The 25916-nt window shown below is 42.8% G+C and overlaps 1 pseudogene; it reads right to left on the bottom strand.

Moving 5' to 3' along the window:
• Positions 1-1327: 1327 nt before the first annotated feature.
• On the bottom strand, positions 1328-4426 carry LOC103658317 (annotated as a pseudogene).
• Between the last annotated feature and the right edge of the window lie 21490 nt (positions 4427-25916).

Raw genomic sequence — 25916 nt, 5'->3', positions numbered from 1 at the left:
ATTGAGCCCTGTGTTGGGCTGCTCACTCAGCGGGGAGTCTGCTTGAGGATTCTCTCCCTATCCCTCTGCCCCCCCCCCCGCACCCCCCATGCGTGCGCACTCTCTCTAAGATAAATATTTAAAAATATAAAATAAAATGGTTTTATTGGCCAAGCTGCCATTTTTTCAATGTAAAGCAATACAGATAATAAAAAACAAAAATAACATAATTGATAATCTTACCACCCAGAGGTCAGTACTCTTAACATTTGTGTATATATTACACACTTTCCATGTAAATCATATTTTTCATATAACTCATATGTGCATAGCTAAGAAAGTTTTTTCCCCCACATTTTAGGATTTCTGAAATCAGGATACGTCTTAGAATCAGTGTATTTAGAAAGCAACATGTCATGGTTTAATTGGCAGTCTCTTTCTTCTTAGTGATGAGTAAATTAATAGCCCATCTTACAACTGATGACATCTGAGATCTAATGAAATGGATACATGTTTAGAGAAATGCTATCACCTTAGAGTGACCTGAATTTTTCAATTAATATGTTGCAAACCTCACCCTAAGTTTAAATAGAGTTTTACATTGTCATTTTTAATTGGCAAAAAATATTCCACCATGTAATTGTACCATAATTTGCTTATCCATCCCCTATTTTGCTACATTTATTTTATTTCCATTAAAAACATAACCACAGTAAGGGTGCCTGAGTGGCTCAGTTGGTTAAGCTTCCGACTCCTGGTTTCAGCTCAGGTTGTGATCTCAGGGTCCTGAGATCGAGCCTTGCATGGTGTTCTGCACTCAGCACAGACTCTGCTTGGGACTTTCCCTCTCCCCCTGCCCCTACCCTGCGCTCATGCATGTGCGCTCTCTCTCACGTAAATAAATAAATCTTGAAAAGTAACCATAGTAGAAGAGGCTATATGCAGTGGGAGGCCGTGTGTGTTTGGAGATAGATGTGTTTGGATCACAGATGTCTGTTACCATTCTTATTGTCCATCTGTGTACACTTTGCTTGTCTGAGGACTCAGGAGAAAGACTGTCAGTGCTGATATTCCTGGCACTCCACTGTTCTGATCCCTGGAAGTCAGGAGCAATCTTGTCAGAGCAATCTTGTCATCCACATGTTCGAAATTATCAGAAGAGATAAAAAAAATTGCGTTATTTCTATAAACTGGGACATAGTGGTGTAGACAGGTCTTCGGTCTTTGTGGTTTAAAATAGAATCTAGGGGCGCCTGGGTGGCTCAGTCGTTAAGCATCTGCCTTCAGCTCAGGTCATGATCCCAGCATTCTGGAATCGAGCCCCGCGTCGGGCTCCCCGCTCAGAGGGAAGCCTGCTTCTCCCTCTCCTACTCCCCCTGCTGGTGTTCTCTCTCTCGCTGTGTCTCTCTCTGTCCAATAAATAAATAAAATCTTTAAAAAAAAGTAAAATAGAATCTAATCTTCAAATTGAATAGAAATGTCAATATGTAGTTTAAAAAACAGCTGATAGAAATGTATCTTATCTGAATGAATTATGTATGGAAGAAAAAAAACGTTGATAGAACTAGATGGAAATCTTCATAAATGACAAAGTGTTTGAAAATATAGATATCAACATGGGGTTTTCATCTTGACTTAATTTAACCCAAGTGAGACATGAAATTCATGCAACGTTACCAAACTGGACATGCACACGTATGTTTTCAATCAGAAACTTAAAAACGAATAGGACACTTCGGAGCCAGGTAAAGAGTCTTATCCATGTCTGTTCTACTTGGCAGAGTCAGGAGGAGCGTGCATTAAAACGTCACCAAGGACACAGAATTTTGAGAGGTGTCACTCTCTGGGCCGTGCAATTCCCTAGGTGTCACATACACCCCACCTCGTCCTGTCCCTGACATTCAATGTGTAGCTTATCAATGGACAGCCTAAAGAAAAAAAAAGTGGTTTTTTGTTGTTGTTGATTTAAGAGGCGGTCTGTAAGGATTCTGCACTGAAAATTTCAAAATGTGTAAAGGTTTTTGGAATACACTGATTAATATTTAAAGGAACCATAAAGAAGATTCACTGGAAATAGTCTGAACAAATGAGAAAATTCAGTTAATATCCCTGAAATGCTCCTAACATAATTCCAGGAAACATGATTCAGTTTATAACAATACCTCTTAGATACTGTCAGATAAAAAACCAGCTGCTTCTTACTCTTTAAAGTGGTGTAATAATTAACAATGTTCAATTACTTCTGTTCTTTTCATGAATTTAGGACTATAAAAAATAGGGCAATTCATAAAACAATATATCTTCTCTTTAAATGCTTCTTACAGAAGTGTTGTGTTTTGTTGGTAAAGGTTTTTCATTCATAAGTCAAACAACAATCCCTCCAAAGGGAACCAGTGGCCTATCAACTCAGACCAGAGAGTGAGTTTGGGATGGCAGCCACCGGTATTTCTAATACACAGAACAAAATTCTCAGAAAGTACATGCAAAAACCTCTACGACGCAGATGGCCACGGAACCCGACCATTTGATCATTTTACTGGTGATGGCAATAGAACACCAGATGTTCCCAAACTCTACCACCCGACTTGAGCTCTCATTTTAGGCTTGATACTTTGCTTTTCCAGTTTTGCTAATGACACAAACATGATTTAAATCCTTGATGTTTCCATTATAGTCAAAGACACATCCAATAAATCAGCCTGAAATTTCCTCCCAACACAGTGCGATCTATGTCCAGGAGTTTCGGGGAGCTCTTTCACCAGCAAACTTGCAATGTGGACCCTCTTTGAATTACACTGCTTGACTAAGGAAAGCAAGATTTACATTGTTTTGCCAATGTCAATTGTATCTATAGCAACCAAGCCATTCTTTCCAGTTAAAGTTGTGAAATCATCTCCATAAATTTATTTTATGGCCCCAGTTGAATGGTCATTACAATAGCTCTTCGGTCTCATAAAATCTGCAGTCAGGGGATGGATATATTACTGTTTCTGTTCAATGTTTTGTTATAATCTAGCAAGTCAGTAGAGAATTTATAGCCCCCCTGGGGCATGCAGATACCCCAGCTGAGCTGCCATATGATAGCCTCCTATCTTCACAGATTTTCAAGTATAAGCCATTTTGTTCTGTCCATGATTAGTCATTTAGGAATAAGCACCTTTTCTAAATCCGCAGTGTAATGATTAGATAAACGAAATAAATCTAGGTCATAACCTGGTTCAGCATCACCAATTGTGCGCAGGGCTATGGGCCGCCATAATGGAACTAGCTGAGGAAGAGGAGCACACAGCATTGTTTTTTAAATAGCCATTTGAAATTCTTACATTGTCAACACAGGCTGGAGGACCAGGCCACCTCACAGCAGTCCGTTTTAGTAGGAAGAGCCCTGGACTTGTATACACGCTGGCCAGTTAGCCTTGGTTTGCCCAGGACTGTCCCAATGTTAGCACGGACAATCCCTCATCTCGGGAACCCCTTCAGTCCCAGGCAAATGGGACAACTGGTCATCCTAATTCGGAGTCGGAGTCCCAACTCTGTGATTCAAGTTGTGTGACTTTGAGCATGCTGCTTCATTTCCTCATGGAATGTTCCTCATGGGTATAATAGAGGGAGTGGCAGCTCTCTTTCAGGCCTGTTGTGAAGATGCCGGGTTAAAACAGTGCCTCTGCCTTGGATTCTGGTATTAAGGCACTGCTTGCTCTCAGGGATTCAGTGCGACGGTCTGCCGCTCCATGAAATGGGAACTTCCAGACCAATACAGCCCTGGCTGACTTGTATATATAAGGTGTTTGTGACTCAGCTATTTGTAACCCAAAGACTCTTTTTCCCTATTAACTAAAAGAAAATTCTGAGCCTTGGTAGTTTGAGGTATTCCACCCGAAGCCTGACATCTGATTATTCTGATAAATGTGTCTTGTGTTTGGTTATGGGGCTGTAAAAAATCTTTGAGTTTTTAATGTATTCAATGTCACATTGGGGGGATTTACAAGAAACACTATTGATGTTTAAATGCATTTGTAGAAAACCATTTTGAGTTCTTGAATTATAGCATGGATACATGATTTTCAAGAAAGTCAGGAGAGGCAAGGCTGAATCTTAAACTGGGGAAAGGGATCTGGGCTTTTCCATTTTCTTTCTTTTTTTTTTATAATATTTTTTTATTATATTATGTTAGTCACCATACAGTACATCCCTAGTTTTTGATGTAAAGTTCTGTGATTCATTACTTGCATACAACACCCAGTGCACCATGCAATACGTGCCCTCCTCAACACCCATCACCAGCCCATCCCATTCTCCTGTTCTTATTAAGATAATCGGGTGCTCAAGCTTTCAGGCAGTTCCTAAGACTTCATCCAGCTTTAATGTCTTTGTTGTAGGAATACTTGCTGGCGGCTGTTCAAATGAAGAACAATCGCCATCTAGTGGTCATTTTAAGGGTACAATTTAAAATATCTTATATATATATATATATATATATTTTTTTTTTTTGATGTCTTTTTTAAAAAAGGTATTTTAATATGATTCAAATGTTGGAACACCTAAAAAGGTAGAGTGCTATTTCCCACTTGCCAAATTTCCCCCACTTCCGCCCCACATACACAAAAGACAAACACTGTTAGTAGTTTCTGGTGTGTCCCTTAAGAGAATAAAAAAATAGCAACAACATATAGGCAAGCAAAAATGTAATCTTCCCCGACCCCCCCCGACCCCCTGACTTTTTAACATATAGTGCAGCAGTAAAAGTAATATATTTACTTGTTTTCACCTTGCTCTTTTCATTTAAAACATTTCTTGGCAATTTCCTTATATAGGCATATAGACAGATTTTTCCTTTTTATGTAATAATCTCACTGTTTGGCCAGACCGTACTTCACGCCATCACTTATCTTTTAGATGCCTGCGTGTTGTGCTGTGGAATAGCTATGTCTGCCCATGTAACATTGACCTCGCCTCTGGTAGTGCGTTTTGGGAGTGAGGGTGGGCAGGGGAATGGAATAGACCTCTAATTAAAATGTCTTAACTTGTCTCTATTGAGAAATAGTCTTTAATGCTTTTCCATTTTCTGAGTCATTAAAGGCATCATCCTGGGAGCTGGCTACTGAATCTACTGCAAATATTGGGGTTGATTTGAAGGGTAGGTGATCAGGTTTTCTGTGTACTTTGTTTTTTAAAATTTCTTTTCTTTGCTGAAGACTAATGGGTTTTTTCAGCAGAGGCCAATGAATGAAAACCTAGAAAAGAAAAGGATGAGTAATGGCTGAGTGTGTGACCCAAGTGGATGGAAGTTGGATATAAGAATATTCTGGAAAGTTAAAATGCCAAACAAAGACAAGCTCTTACCTATTTCTTCAAATCCAAAAAGCTCATTCATTTCACATTTCAAAAGTTCAGAGTACTTTAAATTTGGTGTCTTTTCTGAAAAGTTGTTATTTTTTGATGATACATTTAATGGCCACTTACAGTAGAGAAAATGTTATCCCAAATTCCGATATCCTACTGCTTCCCAGTTTTATCCAAGTCCAGAAAAGCTCAGAAAAGAAAAGTCCATCATCTCCACATAAAAAGAAAAGACAACAAAACTTAATGTAGCTTGGAAAAAAATAAATAAAAAATAAAAATTACATATGTATGTATGTAACAGGTAGTATACAGATTTAGTAAAGATGAATATTGAAGCCAGAAATTGGTACCAGGCTTAGAGCTCACAAGAACAATTTTTCTCTTGGTCCTGCTGTGTCTCTAGGATCTGTGTCTGTGTGACATGGATCCAATTCAGTCACGTATCTTCAGCATAGACTCCCCCACTCAAAGGTGACTCTCCCAGATCTGGCAGCTCTCTGAGCCAGAGAAATCTCCCTAATGGCCAATGGAAATGTTCACTTTGAAAACTTAGCAGTTAATCTAAGATTTCCTGTCCATATATCCCGATGAATAACACAGTTAAGGGCACGTGGTGAAGGAATGACACAGAGTGCGTTCTCAGGAGTCCGCTCCCTTCCCTCTCCCCTCCTTATCCAGCCACCTCTCCAGGGATTGTGTCTTTTCACCTAGTTCAACACAGGACCTTGAAGAATAACCAGATCATGAGGATAATAACCACATCGGCAAGAGCAGCCCAGTGCTGACTCCTCCATAGTCTTCTTATCTCCCTTGCACCTTCACCACAACCCTGCACAGTGGCTGCTATTACGATTCCTTCTAAAAAGGAAACAAGGGGGAAACAAAGCTTAGAAAGATTAAAGGGGCGTCTGGGTGGCTCAGTCAGATAAGCGTCCCACTGTTGGTATTGGCTCAGGTCATGATCTCAGGGTCGTGAGATTGAGGCCCCCTGTGGGGCTCTGCGCTCAGCAGGGAGTCTGCTTGAGATTCTTCCTCTCCCTCTTCCCCTAAAATAAAGAAAGAAATCTTTTTTTTTAAATTGTATTTATTTATTTGACAGAGACAGCCAGCGAGAGAGCGAACACAAGCAGGGGGAGTGGGAGAGGAAGAAGCAGGCTTCCAGCGGAACAGCCTGATGTGGGGCTCGATCCCAGAACGCCGGGATCATGCCCTGAGCCGAAGGCAGACGCTTAACGACTGCACCACCCAGGCGTCCCAAGAAATAAATCTCTTAAAAAAAAGATTAAATCAAGTGCCCAAGGACACCAACGTGAACTGGTGGAACTTGGATGTGAACCCAGAAAGTCAGACTCCAAAGTCCAATGCTTAATCATATTTGAGTCCATAAAGGAAGGTCTCAATAAATGGGCATGGAGAAGGTCAACCAGGTAGCACTTTCTAGTTGCCAGTAGCTTTTACGTGCATTTGGTCCTCGGATGTGCTTGGTGACTAGAATGAGTATTCCTGTTTTGCGGATGAGATGCTAGAAGCCCAGAGAGGTAGAAAGACCTGTCCAAGCTCACACAGATCATTAACAAAGTTTAGATCTTAAACATGAGTCTTCTGATGCTTCGTCAAGGGAGAGTTCCCAGCCAGAAATTATATGAGCTTCAAATTCCTTACCTGTAAAGGGAGGACAGTACTTACCCACATACCTGCTTGCCTGACAGCTATAAAACGTCTCGGAACACAGTGTAGGCACCAAAACTAAATCGTCCTAGGAGTCAAACCAAGGTTATTTATTTATTTATTTGTTTGTTTGTTTATTTATTAAGTAGGCTCCATGTCCATGCAGGGCGCAAGCTCATAACCCCAAGATCAAGACTTGAGCTGAGATCAAGAGTCAGATGTTGAACAGACTGAGCCCCTCAGGGGCCCCATGGTCACATTTAATTAACATTTGAAGAAGTTCTCCGAGTTGAAGATGTATGGGGGGAGAAGGTGCAACACTTCCTGAGAGGGGGAAAGAGAGGGAAATGCCCCAGGTCATTCTCTATACAGGACAAGGTGGTTGTAGGCTCAGATGTCCAGACAGGAAGAGAAAGCTGGGGCGGGGTGAGGGGGAGAAAGAACAGCTCAGGCACCATGGGCAAGTCAACTCCCGTCTGCTCTTCAGACTGCACGGGTAAAATGGAGTTAGTAATGACAGCTACTTTATAACAATGTGGAGGGTATGAAATGACCCGGTGTACTTCCTACGGTTAGTGCCGTGCCTGGTGTGGCTTTAGAAGGCAATAACTAGTCCCTCTCATTAGGGAGATTAGGAAAACATTACATAAGATCTTAAGAAGTGTTATGGTGGTGTCTATCTATAGTTTCCATGTTATCCCAGGTCTCCAGTCATATGGGGCACATTTTCCAGTGACGAGAAGATTGGATTCATGGCAAACTGAATCTGCTCAGTACCAGAGCAGAAAGTCCCACCTTTCCGAGCCTCACTTTTTTCTTGTATAAAATGGGAATAACATCTTACCTACCTCGTGGAGAGGATATGAGATCCAGTGAGATAATGCAGGAGAAAATGTCAGGAAAAGCATGGGACAAAGTGGATGATTGGTGTCGTGGTGGCAGTGATGATGGCGATGATGACATTATGGTTTTTCAATTATCGTCTTGAAATTTAAGGCAGAAATAGAATTTTTGTAAACCCAACTCTCTCTAAAATGCCCTTATAAAAACTAAATATGTAAAGGGCAGCTATAGCAAATATGCAAGGTAAGGATAGTATCAGAATACCCAGCAAGTAACAACCAGCATGTAAGCTGAAATACAAGGATGGCCAGCAGGGGGAGACAGACAATCACGTTGGCGTAAGAGCTCGTTTTCCTACGTGTTCGGAGTGGACGTTAACAGGGGCGCTGTGTATGGACCTTAGGGCATCCACATGCTTGCTGTGGTTCTTGTTCCATATGCTCTGGGAATTCAAGGGATTAAACATTAGAACAATAAATCTGACTTGAGGGGGCTGATGTTTAAATGGAACGGTCATCTCAGACCCCACATTTCAAGGCTCTTTCTTACTAATCCCTGCCCTGGGGGCCTCCCTCACTGTCTGTGTTCTCCAGTCTCCTCCCACAACTCCTTTGTGCTTTCATAATGCCCAGTACTCCTCCTTTATCACATTCCCTGACTCTTCCCTCAAACCCCCACCAAGCCTACAGAACATCCCATTAGCTCGATCTCCAACATATATCTGGAACCTGACCACATCTCACCATCCTGGTCCAGCCCCTAATTTCCTCGGGTTCTTGCAAAAGCCTCTTTGACTAGTGTCCTGATTCTGCCCCTTGCAGTTAGTCTCTCCCCAGAGCAGCCAGAATGATGCTTCTGAGACACAAAACAGATGGAGTCCCTCCCCAGACGAAAGTTCTCCAAAGGCTCCTCAGGGCACTAGAGCAAAAGCCAAAATGGAGTCTAAGTCCTGCGGGGTTCTCCGGCTCCCCCATTCCATGCCTGGCTCCCTCATCTTCTCCTCACTCTCCCTGGCTCACGTGCTCCCGCCACAATGGCCTCCTCGCTGCTGGGGTCTTGTGCTGGCTCCTGCCTCAGCCTGGAACGCTTGCTAGGTCTCCGCATGGCGAGTTCTTCCTCCTCCTGTCTTGGCTGGAATGTCTCTCTTGCTGTGCGGTCTCCCTCAACCATCTTCTATATACTGCACTGCTCCAGGCATCCCAAAGCCCTCTGCCCTTCTCTGCACACTTGCGTGAAGGGTCATAGTGCTTCCTGTGTGCCGGAGACTGTCCTAGACACTTCCAGAACATCTTGCTTGCTTCTCACAACATTCCCTGTGATGTGGGCCTTATTATGATTTGCATTTTATAGATGAGGGAAGCGAGGTACAGAAAAGTAGGTATCTTGAACAGAGTTCCAGAGCTCACGCAGGGAGGAGTGAGGCTGTACGAGCCCGGGCTGCCTCCCATTGCACTCAGTACCCCGAGTCGGTGTGTTTACATACACACTTACTTCTTTCCTGTCTCCCTTCACTAGAATGTAAGCTCTCAGAGGGCAGGGACTTCTGTCCGTTTTAGTCATTGCTGTATTCCTCGGAAAGAGCTATCACATTGTAGGTGCTCAGTAAGTGTTTGTTGAGTGAATTAATAAACTTACCATAAGTACAAGAGGTGATGAATAGTGTGCAAGGTCTCTGAGCGCAGGGGCTGTCTGTCTTGTTTGGTGCTAAACCCCCGTGCCTAGGGAGCACTTGGGCTGGAGGTGGCCCTCAGTAGGTATTCTCAGATGAAACGGCAAGTAGGTTCCAGCTTCTTATCAGTAAACGAGGTAGATGGCCTTTAAGGTCCCTCCAGCCTGCAAGCTGGCATTGTCTTTCATTTGTGTTACCTTTCGTTTCACGTTGGGGAAGAGAATCACAGATCATTTAACATAGACAAGTCACATAATCCCCAAAGGCTAGTAAAGTGCCTGGCACGGCCATTCTCCATAAATCATTACTGTCTAAATCAGTAATCAAGGGACTGTTTTTGGAAGAACATTCTACAAGGTCGTGTGGATTATGCTGTCAACTGGAAAGGACATGAGCAGGGCAGGGAGGGGACTTGGGAAGTTGCTGCCATGAGGTCAAGCGAGAGTCAGCGAGGGCAGAAGGGGTTACCAGCCGGCCACGGGTACAGGAGTGGCAGCGTGAAGAGAGCTACCCCTTGGAGGAGAGAAGGAAGAGGCTGGTTTTGGGTGTGATGGGTGTGGACGAGATGAAAAACATGCATTTGGAGAGGCCGACCCAGGACCAGAGCTGGGAGGAGGAGCTTTCCAGAAGCAGGCATCCAGGTTATCAGAGACTGAGTGCAGAGAGAGCACAGCCAGAAACAGAGCCTGTGGGACTGCCCAGTTCCAGGAACTGGGAGGAATAAGGGCAGAAGAGGGCGAGGCAGGGAGGGAGGAGCCCGACCGCAGGGTGCCGTGCTGTGCCAGTCCGTGTGGAGCGATCTCCCCAAGGAGAAGGAGAGGGGCAGCGCCAAAACCTGCCGAGGTCAGGAGGCTGGGCTGTGAAGACACAAGCCACCGACGCGCTCAGCTGGGGAGAGCAGCGCTGGCGGGCACCAAGGTGCGAGTGGGGGGTGGCGGAGAGTGGAAGCAGGGGCCACACACATCCTTTGCTCTTTGCTGGCCGTGGCTTTGGGCCGGTTACTCATTCTCTGGGCTTCAGCTTGTTCACCTATAAAACACTTACAACATGACACGCCTCCATCAAAGGGCTGTGAAAGTCAGACAAGCGGAAACAAAGTCCTTAGTGCCCAGTGAGTTGTCCTTACACGTAAACTGGGATTAGCGAACTGCAACTCGTGAGGAGAAGCACGATAAAAAACAGTGGGGATACGTTTGAAACTGCAGAGGAGAATGATTTTTTTAAAATAATATTTTTTATTATATTATGTTAGTCACCATACAGTACATCCCTAGTGTTTGATGTAACGTTCCGTGATTCATTACTTGTGTATAACCCCCAGTGCACCATGCCGAACGAGGAGAATGATTATCTCAGACCTTGAAGCATAGGTGGGTCAAGGAGTCTTCGGTGCAAGGTCATTGGGCTTTGCCCTCATTCATGGGTCACTCGGGGCCTGAGGCAGAAATTCTGCATAAGAAAGAGTCAAAGAGGCCAGAGAGGGGGTTAGCCAGACCTCTTCCAGAGGGAGGTTGGGAGGGTGGGCCCCTGGGAGGAGGTAGGGATGTTGCTTCCTCATAGACTGGAGCAGAGGGCAGAATGGAGGGGCGTGGCAGCAAGTGATGAGTTTGCAAAGAGCAGGGAGAGGACAGGTGCTCCAGCAACTGAGAAATTCGACATGCTTGGAATTCATTTGGGCCTAGCGCTGCATGCGGGACCCCTGGATAGCTGCTTTCCACTCTAAAAACACAGATGGGGCCCAGCTCTGGCCAAACCTGGGATACAGAGATGAATGCGGTCGGTCTTTACCTTAAAGAATTCACAGTCTAGAGGGGACGAATAGAATCACAAATTCACTCACCCATTCATTCATTCACTCATTCATTCGGCAAGCTTTCTTAAGCCCCACGGTCTATGGCTCACGGTCCTAAGACTCGCCTTAGCTCTCTGCGCACAAATCCAAGACACTGCTTATCAAAATGGTCTCTAGACATGTCTGCTCCTCTGCCCCGGCTAAGCTTTTAGAAGGCACCTGTCCTTTTCATTGCCCTAATTCCAATAACACAGAGCTGTACAATAACATAGTTCAACTTCATGATTGAAACTTAGGTGTAACATATTAAAAACCGAAATGAAACCATAAAGAATGAAATAAAGCAGATCCTAAAATCAATACAAACAGCAGCAAATTAACCCAACTGTATATCACCTTGGTAACTCAACCACCCAGACAATGGGGATTAATTCAAGACTTGTCTTTTTTGAACATAATGCCTTGACTGTGTACTAGTAGTGAAGTGTATTCTGAGGGCAAAAATAACCCCAAATAAACCTTGAACTTTAATCAATAGGTTGGTATGGACCTACTTCGTGATTTGCAGGTTGGACCAACCGAGTCCATGAACACGTGTGTAAAAGGGGAGAAGCTGAGGAAAACACCAGGGTGTCGGATTTGAATTTGTGGGGGGGGTGTGTGTGTGACTGTGAACTCATACATATTCGCAGATGCAAAATCACCTAGCTACATTGCTAATTTTGCCATATTTATTTTAATTCCTCTGAGGTCTTAATTCAAGAACATTTGTAGAATTCTAGACATCGTCCTGAGCACTTTATGTGAAGTATTTCATTTAATCCTCACCACTGACACTGTGTATGTATAACTCTTATTGGAAACATGAGAAACTTGCCCAAGATAATGGCAAAGCCAAGTTTGGTCTCACACCAGAACTATGCTTATAATCACAGGGGTAAATAAGACAGTTCGTGTTTTAGCCCCATCTTAAAACACTGCGTTCATCTGTGAAACTAAGCTTGATCTTACTGCTAAAATGAGTAGGCCTTACGGGGGAACTAAAGACCCTTAGGAATCACCTACCTTGTCAACAAAAGCATTTGTGCTCAGTTGGAATACGGCATATTTTAAGGGGCCTGATAGGCAAGAATGTGGGGTTTTAGACCTGGCTTTGCCCATCTGGCACATGGCCTTATGCAAGTTTATTAGACTTCCCTGAGTCTATGCTTCCTCTTTTCTGAATTGAAGGAGCTGGAGGACACAAGGAGTCACAGACTCAAACGTCTACAGGGCTTGACACGAATGAGTAAAAGACCCCCATGACCTGTGTCCTATCTATGGTGTCCGTCACCTCTCAGCTCCAGGTGTGCACACCCGAGGTCACCAGATCTTCCTACTTATCAAGAGGAGCCAGGAATCCAGACTTTTATGTGACACCTTTCAAATATTAAATTAAAAAAATAATAAAAAGCTTGCATGAGTAAAAAATAAGCAAAGAAAACAAAACAAAAAACCCCCAAAACAAAACCAGCTATACGAGTTTGTGGTCCGTAGGCCAACACCTTGTAATTTGGGGATCAGATGAACTCTGAAGTCCTTTCAAGAATGCTTTGTTGAAAATGAAATGATCACCTTCAGGCGTGGAGCAGATGTTTTGTGTCTTAAATTGTGATGCTCAAAGCTGATTATCTCGTTCATCTTCTCAAACTCTTCAGGGTTATATTGGGAAAGTGGGTGAGTCTTGGTACTTTGGACAGTCATCTGCTTACCTGTGGGATGAAGAGGCTGAAGGTCTCTGGGAAAGGGAAATAAAACTAATATCCATTGAGAACAAGCTGTATATCAGGAACTTTTCAGGAATCATACCAGTTGTATTAGTTGGGATTCTCCAGAGAAACAGAATCTCTGTGTGTGTGTATGTGTACATACACGCATATATGTCTACACCCCTCCATAAACGTACATATACACATACACATATATGTACACACGCACACACACACACACACAAACACACACAGATTTATTTTAACTTTTTTTTAAAAAGTACGTTCTACACTCAACGTGGAGCTCAAACTCATGAACCTGAGATCAAGAGTGGCGTGCTCTGCCAACTGAGCCAACAGAGTGCCCCCAGAGAGGTATTTATTTAAGTAATTGGCTTATGCAGTTATGGATGCTGGTAAACTTAAAGTCTGCATAATGGGTTAGCAGGCTAGGGACCCAGGAGCAATAATGGTGCAGTTCAAGACTGAAGGTTGTCTGCTGGCAGAATCCCTTCTTGTTCAGGGGAGATCAGTCTTTGTTTTATTCGGGCCTTCAGCTGATCGGATGAGGCCCACCCACACTAAGGGCAATCACCTTTACTCAAGTCCACTGATTTAAATGCTAATTTCATCGACAAAAAACATAGTCTCAGAAACATTCAGACCAAATATCTGGGTACTGTGGCCCAACCAGATTGACACATAAAATTAACTATCATACCACTTAATCCTCACGATGATCCAACTAAGTAGACTACTGTTCCCATTTTACAGATGAGGAAACTGAAGGTATAAGAAATTAAATGGCTTCTAGAAAAAACAATTAGGAGCAGAGCTGGCATTCTACTCAAGTCTGTCTGACTTCAAAATTCATTTCTTCACCCAGTTCTATCATGATTCTAGATATTAATGCTACAATTTGATAGCACTTGATTTGGTAAGGTCCAAGTTCGTGATAGATAGCAGGATCGAGGGAGCTAACTGCAGAACCTAGAGCTCCAATCTGGACATCCAGGGAGATCTCCACGAGTGGATATTATCAGCCAAGTTGTCTTTACATGGATTATATCATGGATTCTTCTTCCTGGGATCAGGCAAGACAGTAGCTTAACGAACCAGGGAATTGTTTTCCTACACCTGGGCCTTTTCCGAGCTCTGTTTACATGCCATCCAACAAATATTTGCTGAGCATTTCCTGCATGCAAAGCAGGGTGCTTGGAAGCTGTGGATACAGAGGTGCATGAGACACATTCTTGGCATCAAGTCGCTGTGGGTCTAGTATAGGCAGTAAGGCACACAAGCACAGTGCTGTAAATGGAGCCCTGTATGGAACCAGAGAGAGGAGACCTGGTCTCCTGTCTCTTGTCTCTCTGACTCTGGGGTCCAGGCCTGTCTGGATTTTGTATCCTTGGAGCCTAAATGCTCACTGAATGTCTGCATGGGTGAAGGAGTAAATGGAAATTCCTTATTCCCATGTCTGCACCCTTCAGTGCATGGTTATCTCCTTAAGGGCAGGGGAAGGAGCTAAAAATGTGGGCTCATGACTTCGATGATCTGACTCCAAAGTCCAGCCACCCCTCCTACCTGCTGTGGAATACGATCTCTCCATGGCTCGGTATCTTTGACTGTGAAATAGAGCCAATCATAGCACATGCCATAGAGCCACTGTGAGGATCACAGGAGTTAATGAAGTGAAGATATGCAGTGGAGCACTGAGCACAGAGCCTACTTATTTCATTGGCATGGTCACCATTGGTTTCTGTCTTTGGGATACAGCCCGACTCTATAAGTAATTGTGGGTGATCAATGGGTGACTGAACTAACTTATCTTGGGACACCGGGGAAGGGGGGGGCAGGCTGACCCTTGCTTTCTCTTTTCCTCTCTGGTTGCTTCATCTCATCTCACTGCTGCATTTCCCTTGAAGCCTCACTAGCCCTTGAAACGTTGGACCCCAGGGCAGTCTAGTCCCTAAATTATTCACATCTCAAGGTGAGTCGCCCATCAAGTGGATGGGGCTAAGTGGATGAGGAATTAGCTTCTTCAAAGCTTGAAGGGAAGAAGAGCAGGGCAGCCTTCTTCCCTGCTACTCAGGCAGTCATTGTGTCACTAGCTGTTCCCTGGAAACACATTCCAGTCAGACATTAGCCAAGTTAGCCCTCCTTGGAAAAGGCCAGCTCTCTAAGACTAGTTCCTAGCCCTGCCAGTGGAGCCTTCAGGACTCTTCTTGGTCTCTGGCTTCCCTCACTTTTCTACATACTATCTCTTCAGCAGTAGGAATATTTTCAATGCTTAAGGAGAATGTTTCTGATAGTTTGGGCACCTCTGCGTGGAGGCAGATAATGGGAGATTGCCTTAAGGATTGAGTTCGCATGGAAATAACTTGCTGTGTGGCCTTGGGCAAATCACTTCACTTCTCTGGGCTTCAATTTTCTCATGTAAATAACTGAGAGAGCTGGACAAGGTGATTGCTAAGATCATTCTTGCTCTAAAATTCTATGATTGTCAAATCATGGAGTCAGTAAATGGCCACCAGCAAACATGTACGGAAAGGAATTCTGTTTTGGGGAGATGGGTGTAGCAATAGCTTGTAGAACAGACTGTGGATCAAGTAGACCCTGCAAAGGAGGGAACCATATAGTTGCCCCATTAGATTCAAGGAAGGTGACCACTCCTTGTGTTCACAATCAGAGAGACCAAAGTACTCAGGGCCTCCCCTTCCCCACCACATGCCGTTCTATAACCAGCTAGCTTCCAGTGATTCATCGCAATGACTTCCATCCTTCCTAATGAGGGCAGCCTAACAGAAGCCTTTCTCTAATGAATACTATGTGATTTCCTTGAAAATGATGAACACGACTAATTCTCGGAAATCCTTGCAATACTTTTGTTTGTTCCAGCCCAGAGAAATTCTGGAACACTGCTTAGAGGGATCAACTCTCTTGGCTTCTCACTTAGTTACACTGTGTTCAATTAGATCAGACCTGGATGTGACTTGGCGTGGGATCACCATAATGGTTAGACTTCTAATTTGGAAGACGTCAACTTATCTTTACATCTCACCCTTTATCTTGGCTTGTCAGAAATTCATTAACAACGGGAAAAGATTACATAAAAATGTCCACATTTCAATTAACCTTCAGGTAACCTTGTTGGAATTCAGTCAAAAGTTTTTGCCAGGGAGATGCAATAAAATATATTCATTTAAGCCAAGGAGGAAAAAGCAAAACAAATATATTTTGGAAGAAGGAATAATACTCTAAAATGTTCTGCCTATGTTTTGTCCTTTTAGCTTTAGATTGTCAATATATTGAATTTTCTCTCTGAATTGAAGACCAATTGTAGTCAGTTAAGAATATATTCTAAATAGACATGCAACAAGGAAGTTAATGGATATAATCTTTGGATGACAGATTTCAGATTGGACTGATAAAAAATACCAGAGCATTTAGGATTTGGTCCTAAAGTCTCAAGTGCAGGCTCTGCCTTCCTTGATGTCTATGGTGTCTTTGTCAAAGACTCAAGGCTGGGAAAACTTTATGGTTCTTTTGTTATATAATCTATCCGAGGTCAATGGGAAATACCTGAGTCCCCTTTTCCTTTCATCTTCAAAATGCAAACGATTCAGAAAACACTCAGGGTATTTTTTTCTGGACTAGAGAATTAATGACCACCTTCCATCTCTCAAATCTTGATATTCAAAACTTGCTTTTCAACTTCTGTTGGGTTGACACATCTCATTTTTGTAGGTCTTGGGCTTTTTGGAGGGTGGAGAGGAGAATTTGGGGTTACATGTAATATAAAGTTCATAGCAAATGTTTATTGAAATACTTGCTATCATAAAAATTTATTTGCATAAGGTTAATTTATAAAATAATTTTTATAACATTGTATGTAATTACAAAACAAAATTTGGAAAATATTCTAAAAGGAGGAAGAAGAAAGTAAAAACCACTTCTAATTCCATCATCCAGAGATAATCACCATTTTCATATTTTTGGTATAATGCCAAACTTAATGCCTGGCAAAAAGTAGGTACTCAAAAAGTATTCGTCTATTGTGACACGAAGAAGTGTAAAGACATTCCATGTTCATGGATTGGAAGAACAAATATTGTTAAAATGTCTATACCACCCAAAGCAATCTACACTTTTAATGCAATCTCTATCAAAATGGCAACAGCATTTTTCATAGAACTAGAACAAAAAATCCTAAAATCTATATGAAACCATAAAAGACCTTGAATAGCCAAAGCAATTTTGAAAAAGAAAAGCAAAGCTGGAGGCATTACAATTCTAGACTTCAAGTTATGTTGCAAATCTGTAGGAATCAAAACAACATGGTACTAGTTAGGAGAAAACAAATACCATATGATTTCACTCATATGTGGACTTTAAGAAACAAAATAAAAAATCCTTGGGGGATAAAAGAGGAAAACGAAGAAACAGACTCTTAACTATAGAGAACAAACTGATGGTTACCAGAGGGGAGGGGGATGGGGTGGATGAGTGAAACAGGTGATGGGGATTAAGAAGCACACCTGTTATGATGAGCACAGGGTGATGTATGGAAGTGCAGAATCATTATACCGCACACCTGAAACCAATATAACACTGTATGTTAACTATACTGGGATTCAAATTAAAATTTAAAGAATGCATTCATCCATTAACTATGTCCTCAAATGTTTGTTATTATGAAATGTATGTATTTATATCTATCTTCTTAATTGCAATTATAGCATGCGAACTGTTTTGTAACCTGCTTATTAACATGTTCCTCAAAATTGCAAGCCAAAATGAGTTTTCTATTTCAAAACCATGCCCTTAGAAATACTTTCATAACTTACAACAAGTTGGTAGACTATGTCCTTTGAACCAGCCTAAAGCATATGGTGTTGTAGGTCAGGTTCCTTAGGGTATAGACTCTGAGAAGGAGGAGATTTGAGAGTAGTGGCTTTTTGGGAGTAGAAAGTAGAGAAGTTATTGGGGTGCTCATGGGATCAGTACTTCAGGAGGGGAGGCAAAAGAATCTGCTTTGGGCAAAAGGAGAAATGAGACTGCATAGCAGTCTCAGCAAAGGCCTCATTCAGTTGATCCCAAAGGGAGCTGGGATGTCCCTTTGGGTGGTCTCTACTTGAGGCAAAGAGATTTCTCTATGTTTCCAGCAGAGTATTCTTTCTTAGGCCCTTAAGCCCCCAAACATGTCCATTAGAGGTAATTTAGAAACTTCAGAGCAGCACAAAAAAGAAATAGCATCTACAGTTTCACCATGCAAGGACTACAATTTGGTGCATTTCCTTCTGCTCATTTTTCTTTTTTTTTTCCTTTTCTTTTTTTAAAGATTTTATTTATTTATTTGACCGAGAGAGAGAGAGCCAGCGAGAGAGGGAATACAAGCAGGGGGAGTGGGAGAGGAAGAAGCAGGCTCCCAGTGGAGCAGGGAGCCTGATGCAGGGCTCGATCCCAGGACCCTGGGATCAGGTCTTGAGCAGAAGGCAGATGCTTAATGACTGAGCCACCCAGGCTCCCCTCATTTTTCTTTTTAGAAAAAAAGGAATAAAAGCAAACCTTTTTCTTCTTTAGCAACTACTCAATTTTGAAAAATCCAGAAATAACAATCAAAACAAAACTCACTCTTAAATTTACCCTGTGGATCCTTAATAATTTTTCTATGAATTTTTTTTTTTTTTTGGTTTTAAATCATGAGGTCACACTGTTAGACATAATTTTCTTTTTTCTTTTTGATTTATTTATTTATTTTAGAGAGAGAGAGAGCACACAGGGTGGAGAGAGGAACAGGAAGACAGAGAGAGAGAATCCCAAGGAGACTCTCCACTGAGCATGGAGCCAGATATGGGGCTCGATCCCATGACCCTGAGATCATGACGTGAGCCGAAATCAAGAGTCTGAGGCTTAACGGACTGAGCCACCTAGGCACCCCTGAAGACATAATTTTTTGGCTTGATTTTTCCCTTCAGTTTTTATTTTTATCAGATTTCATAGATACACATAGAGTCAAAATGTTTTGAAAGACATAAAAACCACTCTCTTGTCTTTACCAACTCCCCTTTCCTCCTCCCCAGAAGTAAAGTTGTTCACCTCTTTTGCTGTATCTTATAATGGATGGTATCTTAGAGTCGATGAATTGAGGTATATATTAAGAAAGACTTAAAGAGTTAATACTCTTGACCCAGAGGCTTACTGTAATGTTAGTTATATCAAAAACTTGGAAACACAGCCATAGATCAAATAGGTAAATAGAACATGATACCTTCCAGTTGGAAGATTCATTATGTGGCCATAAAAATAAGCTTTAGGAAGACTTCCCAATGATTTAGAAAATTCTTATGTTGCCGTGTTAAGAGATATAAAGTGGGCTAGAGATATCTGATGAGAAATGATGGATGAAACACAAGCATTTACTTTTTCTGACGTCCAAAACCATACTAAATGGGAACAAGTGAGACATATAAAGAAAAGCATAAATCTCTCAGGATAAAGACTTTGAGAGAAAAGTTAATGACAACTACATTCTGCAAGGTAGAAAGTAGCTATAATTGAGTGGACTTAGTAAATCCAAGAAGCTAAATTTAAGCTAGCACATGCCGAGGCCAAAGTAATTCAATTTTATCCTGTTTATTATGGGTTGACTTATGTCCCCCCACAAAAATCATATGTTGAAGCCCTAATGTTCATACTTTGAAGCCCTAAAGACCTTAGAATGAGACTGTATTTGGAGATAGGGCCTCTAAAGAGATGATTAAGTTAAAGTAAGCTCATTAGGGTGGGCCTTAATCCAATATGATTGGTGTCCTTATAAGAAGAGATCAGGACATACATCTGCACAGAGGGATGACCACGTGAAGACATAGGGAGAAGATGCCATCTATAAGCCAAGGAGAGAGGTTTCAGAAGGAACCAAACCTGCTGGCACTTTGATCTTGGCCTCTCAGCCTTAATTGTGAAAAAATACATTTCTGTCATTTAAACTTCCCTGTCTGTGGTCTTTGTTGTGGCAACCCAAGCAAATTAATACATCGCCAATCCCTCAGAAGGAATTCATAAAAATGGATACCTCTGGAAGCTAAGGGAGAGTGGTGTGTCAGACCAGAAGGATTCTTATAGAGTGAAGCCCACACTCAAAAAGGACCCCTGCTTCTGTTCCCTGTGCCCAGAACTTCTAATGACCTAAGTCATTATCTTCCCTGGGCACCCATGAGGCCCTTCCTCCTGAATTCCCAAGTCAGTTCTCCAAAGGAAGTCCTCTTCACACACCCTCTCTTTAATCTCCAACTCCTGATCCTTGTCTGTGCTGTAAAAATCACCCTGTTGGCAGAAAACAGATGGCACATTCAGAGTGCAATTAAAGAGAGTTGGAAGAGGGGTCATCTTCCAAAGGTCTGGGCAGGGTTAACGGAAACAACAAGGAAATGGGAAGAGTCCAGCAGATAGCAACAGGGGGGACCTATTATCACTCCTAGGTATGAGTGTTACAGGGAACATGGGGAAAGCTATAACCATTGGAGAGGGACCGCCTGCCAAGAAGAGTAGCCATAGGTGAGGAAAGCAGCCACTGCTAAAATCTCAGACTAGAAGAGAGGAGTAGGAGTGAGAGTCAGTTGATTCTGGCTGGTGTGGATCCAAGACTGGAGCCCTCACCTGACCCCACCATGCTGGCACCATGATTATGCTTCAGGAATCTTGCTAAGCACCCTCTCTTTCTTCCTATTGCCCCCCCATCTCTACCCAGTGTCTTCTATTGACCAAACCCAACCAGAAGCCAGAGGGTATGGGTGCCTGGGCGTGTACAGCACAGAGATCAATCCTCAATGTCTGTGAGGGGTTTAGGACACTTCTTAGTCTCCTGCTCTTTTGTAAATTCTCAGGACTATGGCATCTGACTCCCAACTTCTCCTTGGTATCTGAGATCTATTTTATCTGTACATCTCAGTTGAAAGATCCAATTACCTTGGGGCGCCTGGGTGGCACAGCGGTTAATCGTCTGCCTTCCGCTCAGGGCGTGATCCCGGCGTTCTGGGATCGAGTCCCACATCAGGCTCTTCCACTATGAGCCTGCTTCTTCCTCTCCCACTCCCCCTGCTTGTGTTCCCTCTCTCGCTGGCTGTCTCTCTCTGTCGAATAAATAAATAAAATCTTTAAAAAAAAAAAAAAAAAAAAGAAAGAAAGATCCAATTACCCTTTTGTGACAATTGCCAAATCAGCTGTATCATCAAGTTCTGATCAGAAAAAAAGAAAGCATTCTAGGTATTTACAACAAAGGAAACTTAATGCAAGGAGTTTATTACATCAGTAATGAAAAAGGCCATGAAGCCAAGCTGGGGCTAGAGACGAGTAGTATCAAGAAGCCGTCAGTGTCCCCAGGCGGGAAAATCAAAGGGAGGAGAATGTGTCACCAGAACCTAGGGGCCAGGTGAGGTGGCTGGAGATGGGATCATGATGGGCCTGAAGGACAGGTGCAGGGGTGACAAACTTCCTGACCTAGGCAGAAAGGGTGGGAGAAGTAGCACCCACTTCTCCCTTCCCCTTGCCCTCCAGGCTCCCACAAACTCTTCCACGGACTGAACTCAGCCCCTTCAGATAGAGTAGAGCAGGGCAGAATGATAATCCTGAGGGTGTTAAGACACAGTGTAACTCATCGAGAGCAGGGCAAGAACTCTGACGGAGCCAATCTTCTTCCCATCAGTTCTCCTAGAATCTCAGCATTCTTCTCAGTGCAAGGGAGTCAGTTCAGCTTTCAAATGTCCTAAGCACGGAGTCTGTTTTCTGGTCGCACTGTGCCACTGCAGAACGCTAGTCTGACCTCACTGGGAGCTCTTCCAGGAGGTCTTACTCTTTGACCGTCACACTTGGACAACTAGGTGAATGCTTGGGCTCCCAGGCGAGGAACTATTTGTTGAAATTCAAACGCTTAGCAAGTGGCCAGAAGCACAATCATCAAGCTAGCATGGTGGGGTGGGTGGGGATTCCAGTCGTAGGTACACACCAGGAAGAATCAGCCTTTCTACGGTGGAAACGTGGCTGAGAGCCTGACTTTTTTTTTTTTTTAAATGATTTTTTATTATATTATGTTAGTCACCATACAGTACATCCCCGGTTTCCGATGTAAGGCTCGATGATTCATTAGTTGTGTATAACACCCAGTGCACCATGCAATACGTGCCCTCCTTACTACCCATCACCGGCCTATCCCATTCCCCCACCCCCCTCCCCTCTGAAGTCCTCAGTTTGTTTCTCATAGTCCATAGTCTCTCATGTTTCATTCCCCCTTCTGATTACCCCCCCTTTCTTTATCCCTTTCTTCCCCTACCGATCATCCTAGTTCTTATGTTCCATAGATGAGAGAAATCATATGATAGTTGTCTTTCTCTGCTTGACTTATTTCACTTAGCATTATCTCCTCCAGTGCTGTCCATGTTGTAGCAAATGTTGAGAACTCGTTCTTTCTGATAGCTGAGTAATATTCCATTGTATATATGGACCACAACTTCTTAATCCAGTCATCTGTTGAAGGGCATCTCGGCTCCTTCCACGATTTAGCTATTGTGGACATTGCTGCTATGAACATTGGGGTGCATATGGCCCTTCTCTTCACTACGTCTGTATCTTTGGGGTAAATACCCAGTAGTGCAATGGCTGGATCATAGGGTAGCTCAATTTTTAACTTTTTAAGGGACCTCCACACTGTTTTCCAGAGTGGCTGTACCAACTTGCATTCCCACCAACAATGTAGGAGGGATCCCCTTTCTCCACATCCTCTCCAACAATTGTTGTTTCTTGCCTTGTCTATTTTTGCCATTCTAACTGGCGTAAGGTGGTATCTCAGTGTGGTTTTGATTTGAATTTCCTTGATGGCTAATGATTTTGAACATTTTTTCATGTGTCTGTTAGCCATTTGTATGTCTTCATTGGAAAAGTGTCTGTTCATATCTTCTGCCCATTTTTTGATTTGTTTATTTGTTTCTCGTGTATTGAGTTTGAGAAGTTCTTTGTAGATCTTGGATACCAGTCCTTTATCTGTAGTGTCATTTGCAAATATATTCTCCCATTCCGTGGGCTGCCTCTTAGTTTTTCTGACTGTTTCCTTGGATGTGCAGAAACTTTTAATCTTGATGAAGTCCCATAAATTCATTTTATCTTTTGTTTCTCTTGCCTTTGGGGATGTGTCATGAAAAAGGTTGCTTTGGCCGATGTCGTAGAGGTTGCTGCCTATGTTCTCCTCTAGAATTTTGATGGATTCCTGTCTCACATCGAGGTCTTTCATCCATTGGAGTTTATTTTTGTGTATGGTGTGAGATAGTGGTCAAGTTTCATTCTCTTGCATGTAGCTGTCCAATTTTCCCAGCACCATTTATTGAAGAGACTGTCTTTTTCCCACCGGATGTTTTTTCCTGCTTTATCAAATATTAGTTGCCCAAAGAGCCGAGGGTCCATTTCTGGGCTCTCTATTCTGTTCCATTGGTCTATGTGTCTGTTTTTGTGTGAGAGCCTGACTTTCTACTTCCTCGTACGGAATTCCCCACTGGAAGCTTAACCTCAGCCAAGATCATTCCAACCACCAAATACATTCTACGAGCATTGAGCTGCAAAGGGAAGGTTTTCAAGTTTTTATCCCTGTTCTCTCTTTGGCCCCTAAGAAAATTTCCACCTCTAATCCAGTAACCAACTGTATATCAAAGGAGGATTGGGAGAGTCAATTTTGTCAAGCCAGAGGTGTTCTGCTTCTAATCACCCTGGAAAATAAATGCGCATTGAGTCAGCTGAAGACCTTGTTAAAATACAGATTGTTGGGTTTCTGCTTTAGGAGATCTGTGATGGGGCCTGGGAACTTGCACTGCTAGCAGGTTTCCAGATGATGCTGATGCAGCTGGTTTGGGACCACACTTTATGAAGCAAATCTTTTAGAATGTGTATGGTTAATAATTAGAAACAATGTCAAGTTGGATGACTTCTTCTCTGTAAGACACAGTGTCGCAAAGATGTTCCCCCCAAAAGCTGCAAACTCAGAATGTGGAACTCTACACATACTCTTTGGAGCCTAAGCTGGGACACTGATGACCTGAGCAGAGAAATTCATGTTTGGGTAGAAAAAGCCAAGGAGCTTTCAAGGCTGAAGGCAGTTGTATGTTTGTATGTTGGGAGAGTTAATTGTGTTGCTTTTTGCAACCATCTGGCGTTCAGTTACTTGTGTCGCCCGCAAGGCTAGCATGGGCTATTCAAAACCATTTGCTACATCAGAGATAGGGAACTGTACATAACGGCTAACAGAAGAAGAAATCCATCCAGAACCCAGTCTTAAAACCTCCTAGTTACACCAGGCTTCTTTTTCTTCCCCATTCTCAATTGATCCCCAAGTGCTAACTTAATACCCATATTTACAGTGTTTTTCTTCTCTCTCCTGGTTTTCCATCCCTTTCTGCTTTTCTTATTCTTATATATTCCCTCTGGTCTGAACTAGTGCCATAGCTTCTTCCATCAGTTAGGAATGTGTCCAGTTATAACAGAAACTCCAACCTGTAATGGCCTGAACAAATATGGGTTTATTTTTCTCATGTAACTTGAGTCTGGAGATAGGAGTTGGTTAGACTTGGTTCTGTGGCTCTGCAGTGTCAGTGGCTTTGCACGATGATTCTCTTAGTCTTTCTCTCATGCTTGCTACCTATTTGTTGCAGGATGACTGCTCTACCCCAAGTTAGCACATTGGAATTGAAGGAGGAAGGACAAGGAAGACTGGCCTAGTCATGCCTTTATCTTTTGTCAAACAAACAAATGATGTTTCGTTGGCTGGAAATGTGTCACATGAGCAGTGCCAGCCGCACAGAGCTTCAGAAAGTATTTGGGGCGCCTGGGTGGCTCAGTCATTAAGCGTCTGCCTTCGGCTCAGGGCCTGATCCCAGGATCCTGGGATCAAGCTCCGCACTGGGCTCCCTGCTCCGCTAGGAGCCTGCTTCTCCCTCTCCCACTCCCCCTGCTTGTGTTCCCTCTCTCGCTGGCTGTCTCTCTCTGTCCAATAAATAAATAAAATCTTAAAAAAAAAAAAAGAAAATATTTAATTTTTTTTTTCATAGCCTTTAGAATGTCCCCTTTCTTGCAGAGCTAATGGTCATGCCGAGTACTCAGGGTCCCCACAGTGCTTACAGGTAGCAGGCGCCTTCCAGAGACTGCACACATACTTCAAGGGCCACAGCAGGCCATTTCCATTCTCCATCCCATGGAGTTCCAGGGATGAAGAGGAGCAAAATGATGATGACAAGAATGGTAACGATAAACGCGACCCCCACGTGGAGGGTGGCATGGGAGACAGGGGTTGGGAATATCTATTGATCTGGCTACAAAGTAGTCCTCTGTTCTGTTTCCTAATATACCTTCCTCCCTCTAATATTTCCTTCAAAGTCAAAGAAAATTATGTACATGGTATTATTTTCTTAGATGCCATAACACAGTACTATCAAACAATCACAACAACAGAAATCTGTTCTCTTACAATTCTGAAGGCTAGAAGTCTAAAACCAAGGTGTCAGCAGGGCCATGCTTCCTCTGAGGCTCTGGGTAGGAACTGCCCTGGTGTCTTCCCAGCTTCTGGTGACAGCTGTTGATTCTTGGTGTTCCCTGGCTTATAGCTTCAGCTTCCAATCTCTGTCTCTGTCATCACAGGGTGTTTTCCTCTTTTTATAAAGCCATCAGTCATATTGAATTAGGGCTCACACTATGATCTGATCTTAATTTGATTATATCTGCAAAGACCCTATTTCTTTTTTTTCTTTTTTTTTTAAGATTTTATTTATTTATTTGACAGATATAGAGACAGCCAGCGAGAGAGGGAACACAAGCAGGGGGAATGGGAGAGGAAGAAACA

Source organism: Ursus maritimus, unplaced genomic scaffold, assembly GCF_017311325.1.
Source record: "Ursus maritimus isolate PB19 unplaced genomic scaffold, ASM1731132v1 scaffold_8, whole genome shotgun sequence".
Taxonomy (NCBI): domain Eukaryota; kingdom Metazoa; phylum Chordata; class Mammalia; order Carnivora; family Ursidae; genus Ursus; species Ursus maritimus.
The sequence above is the reverse complement of the archived record's forward strand: the minus strand, read 5'-3'. Positions and strand labels throughout refer to the sequence as shown.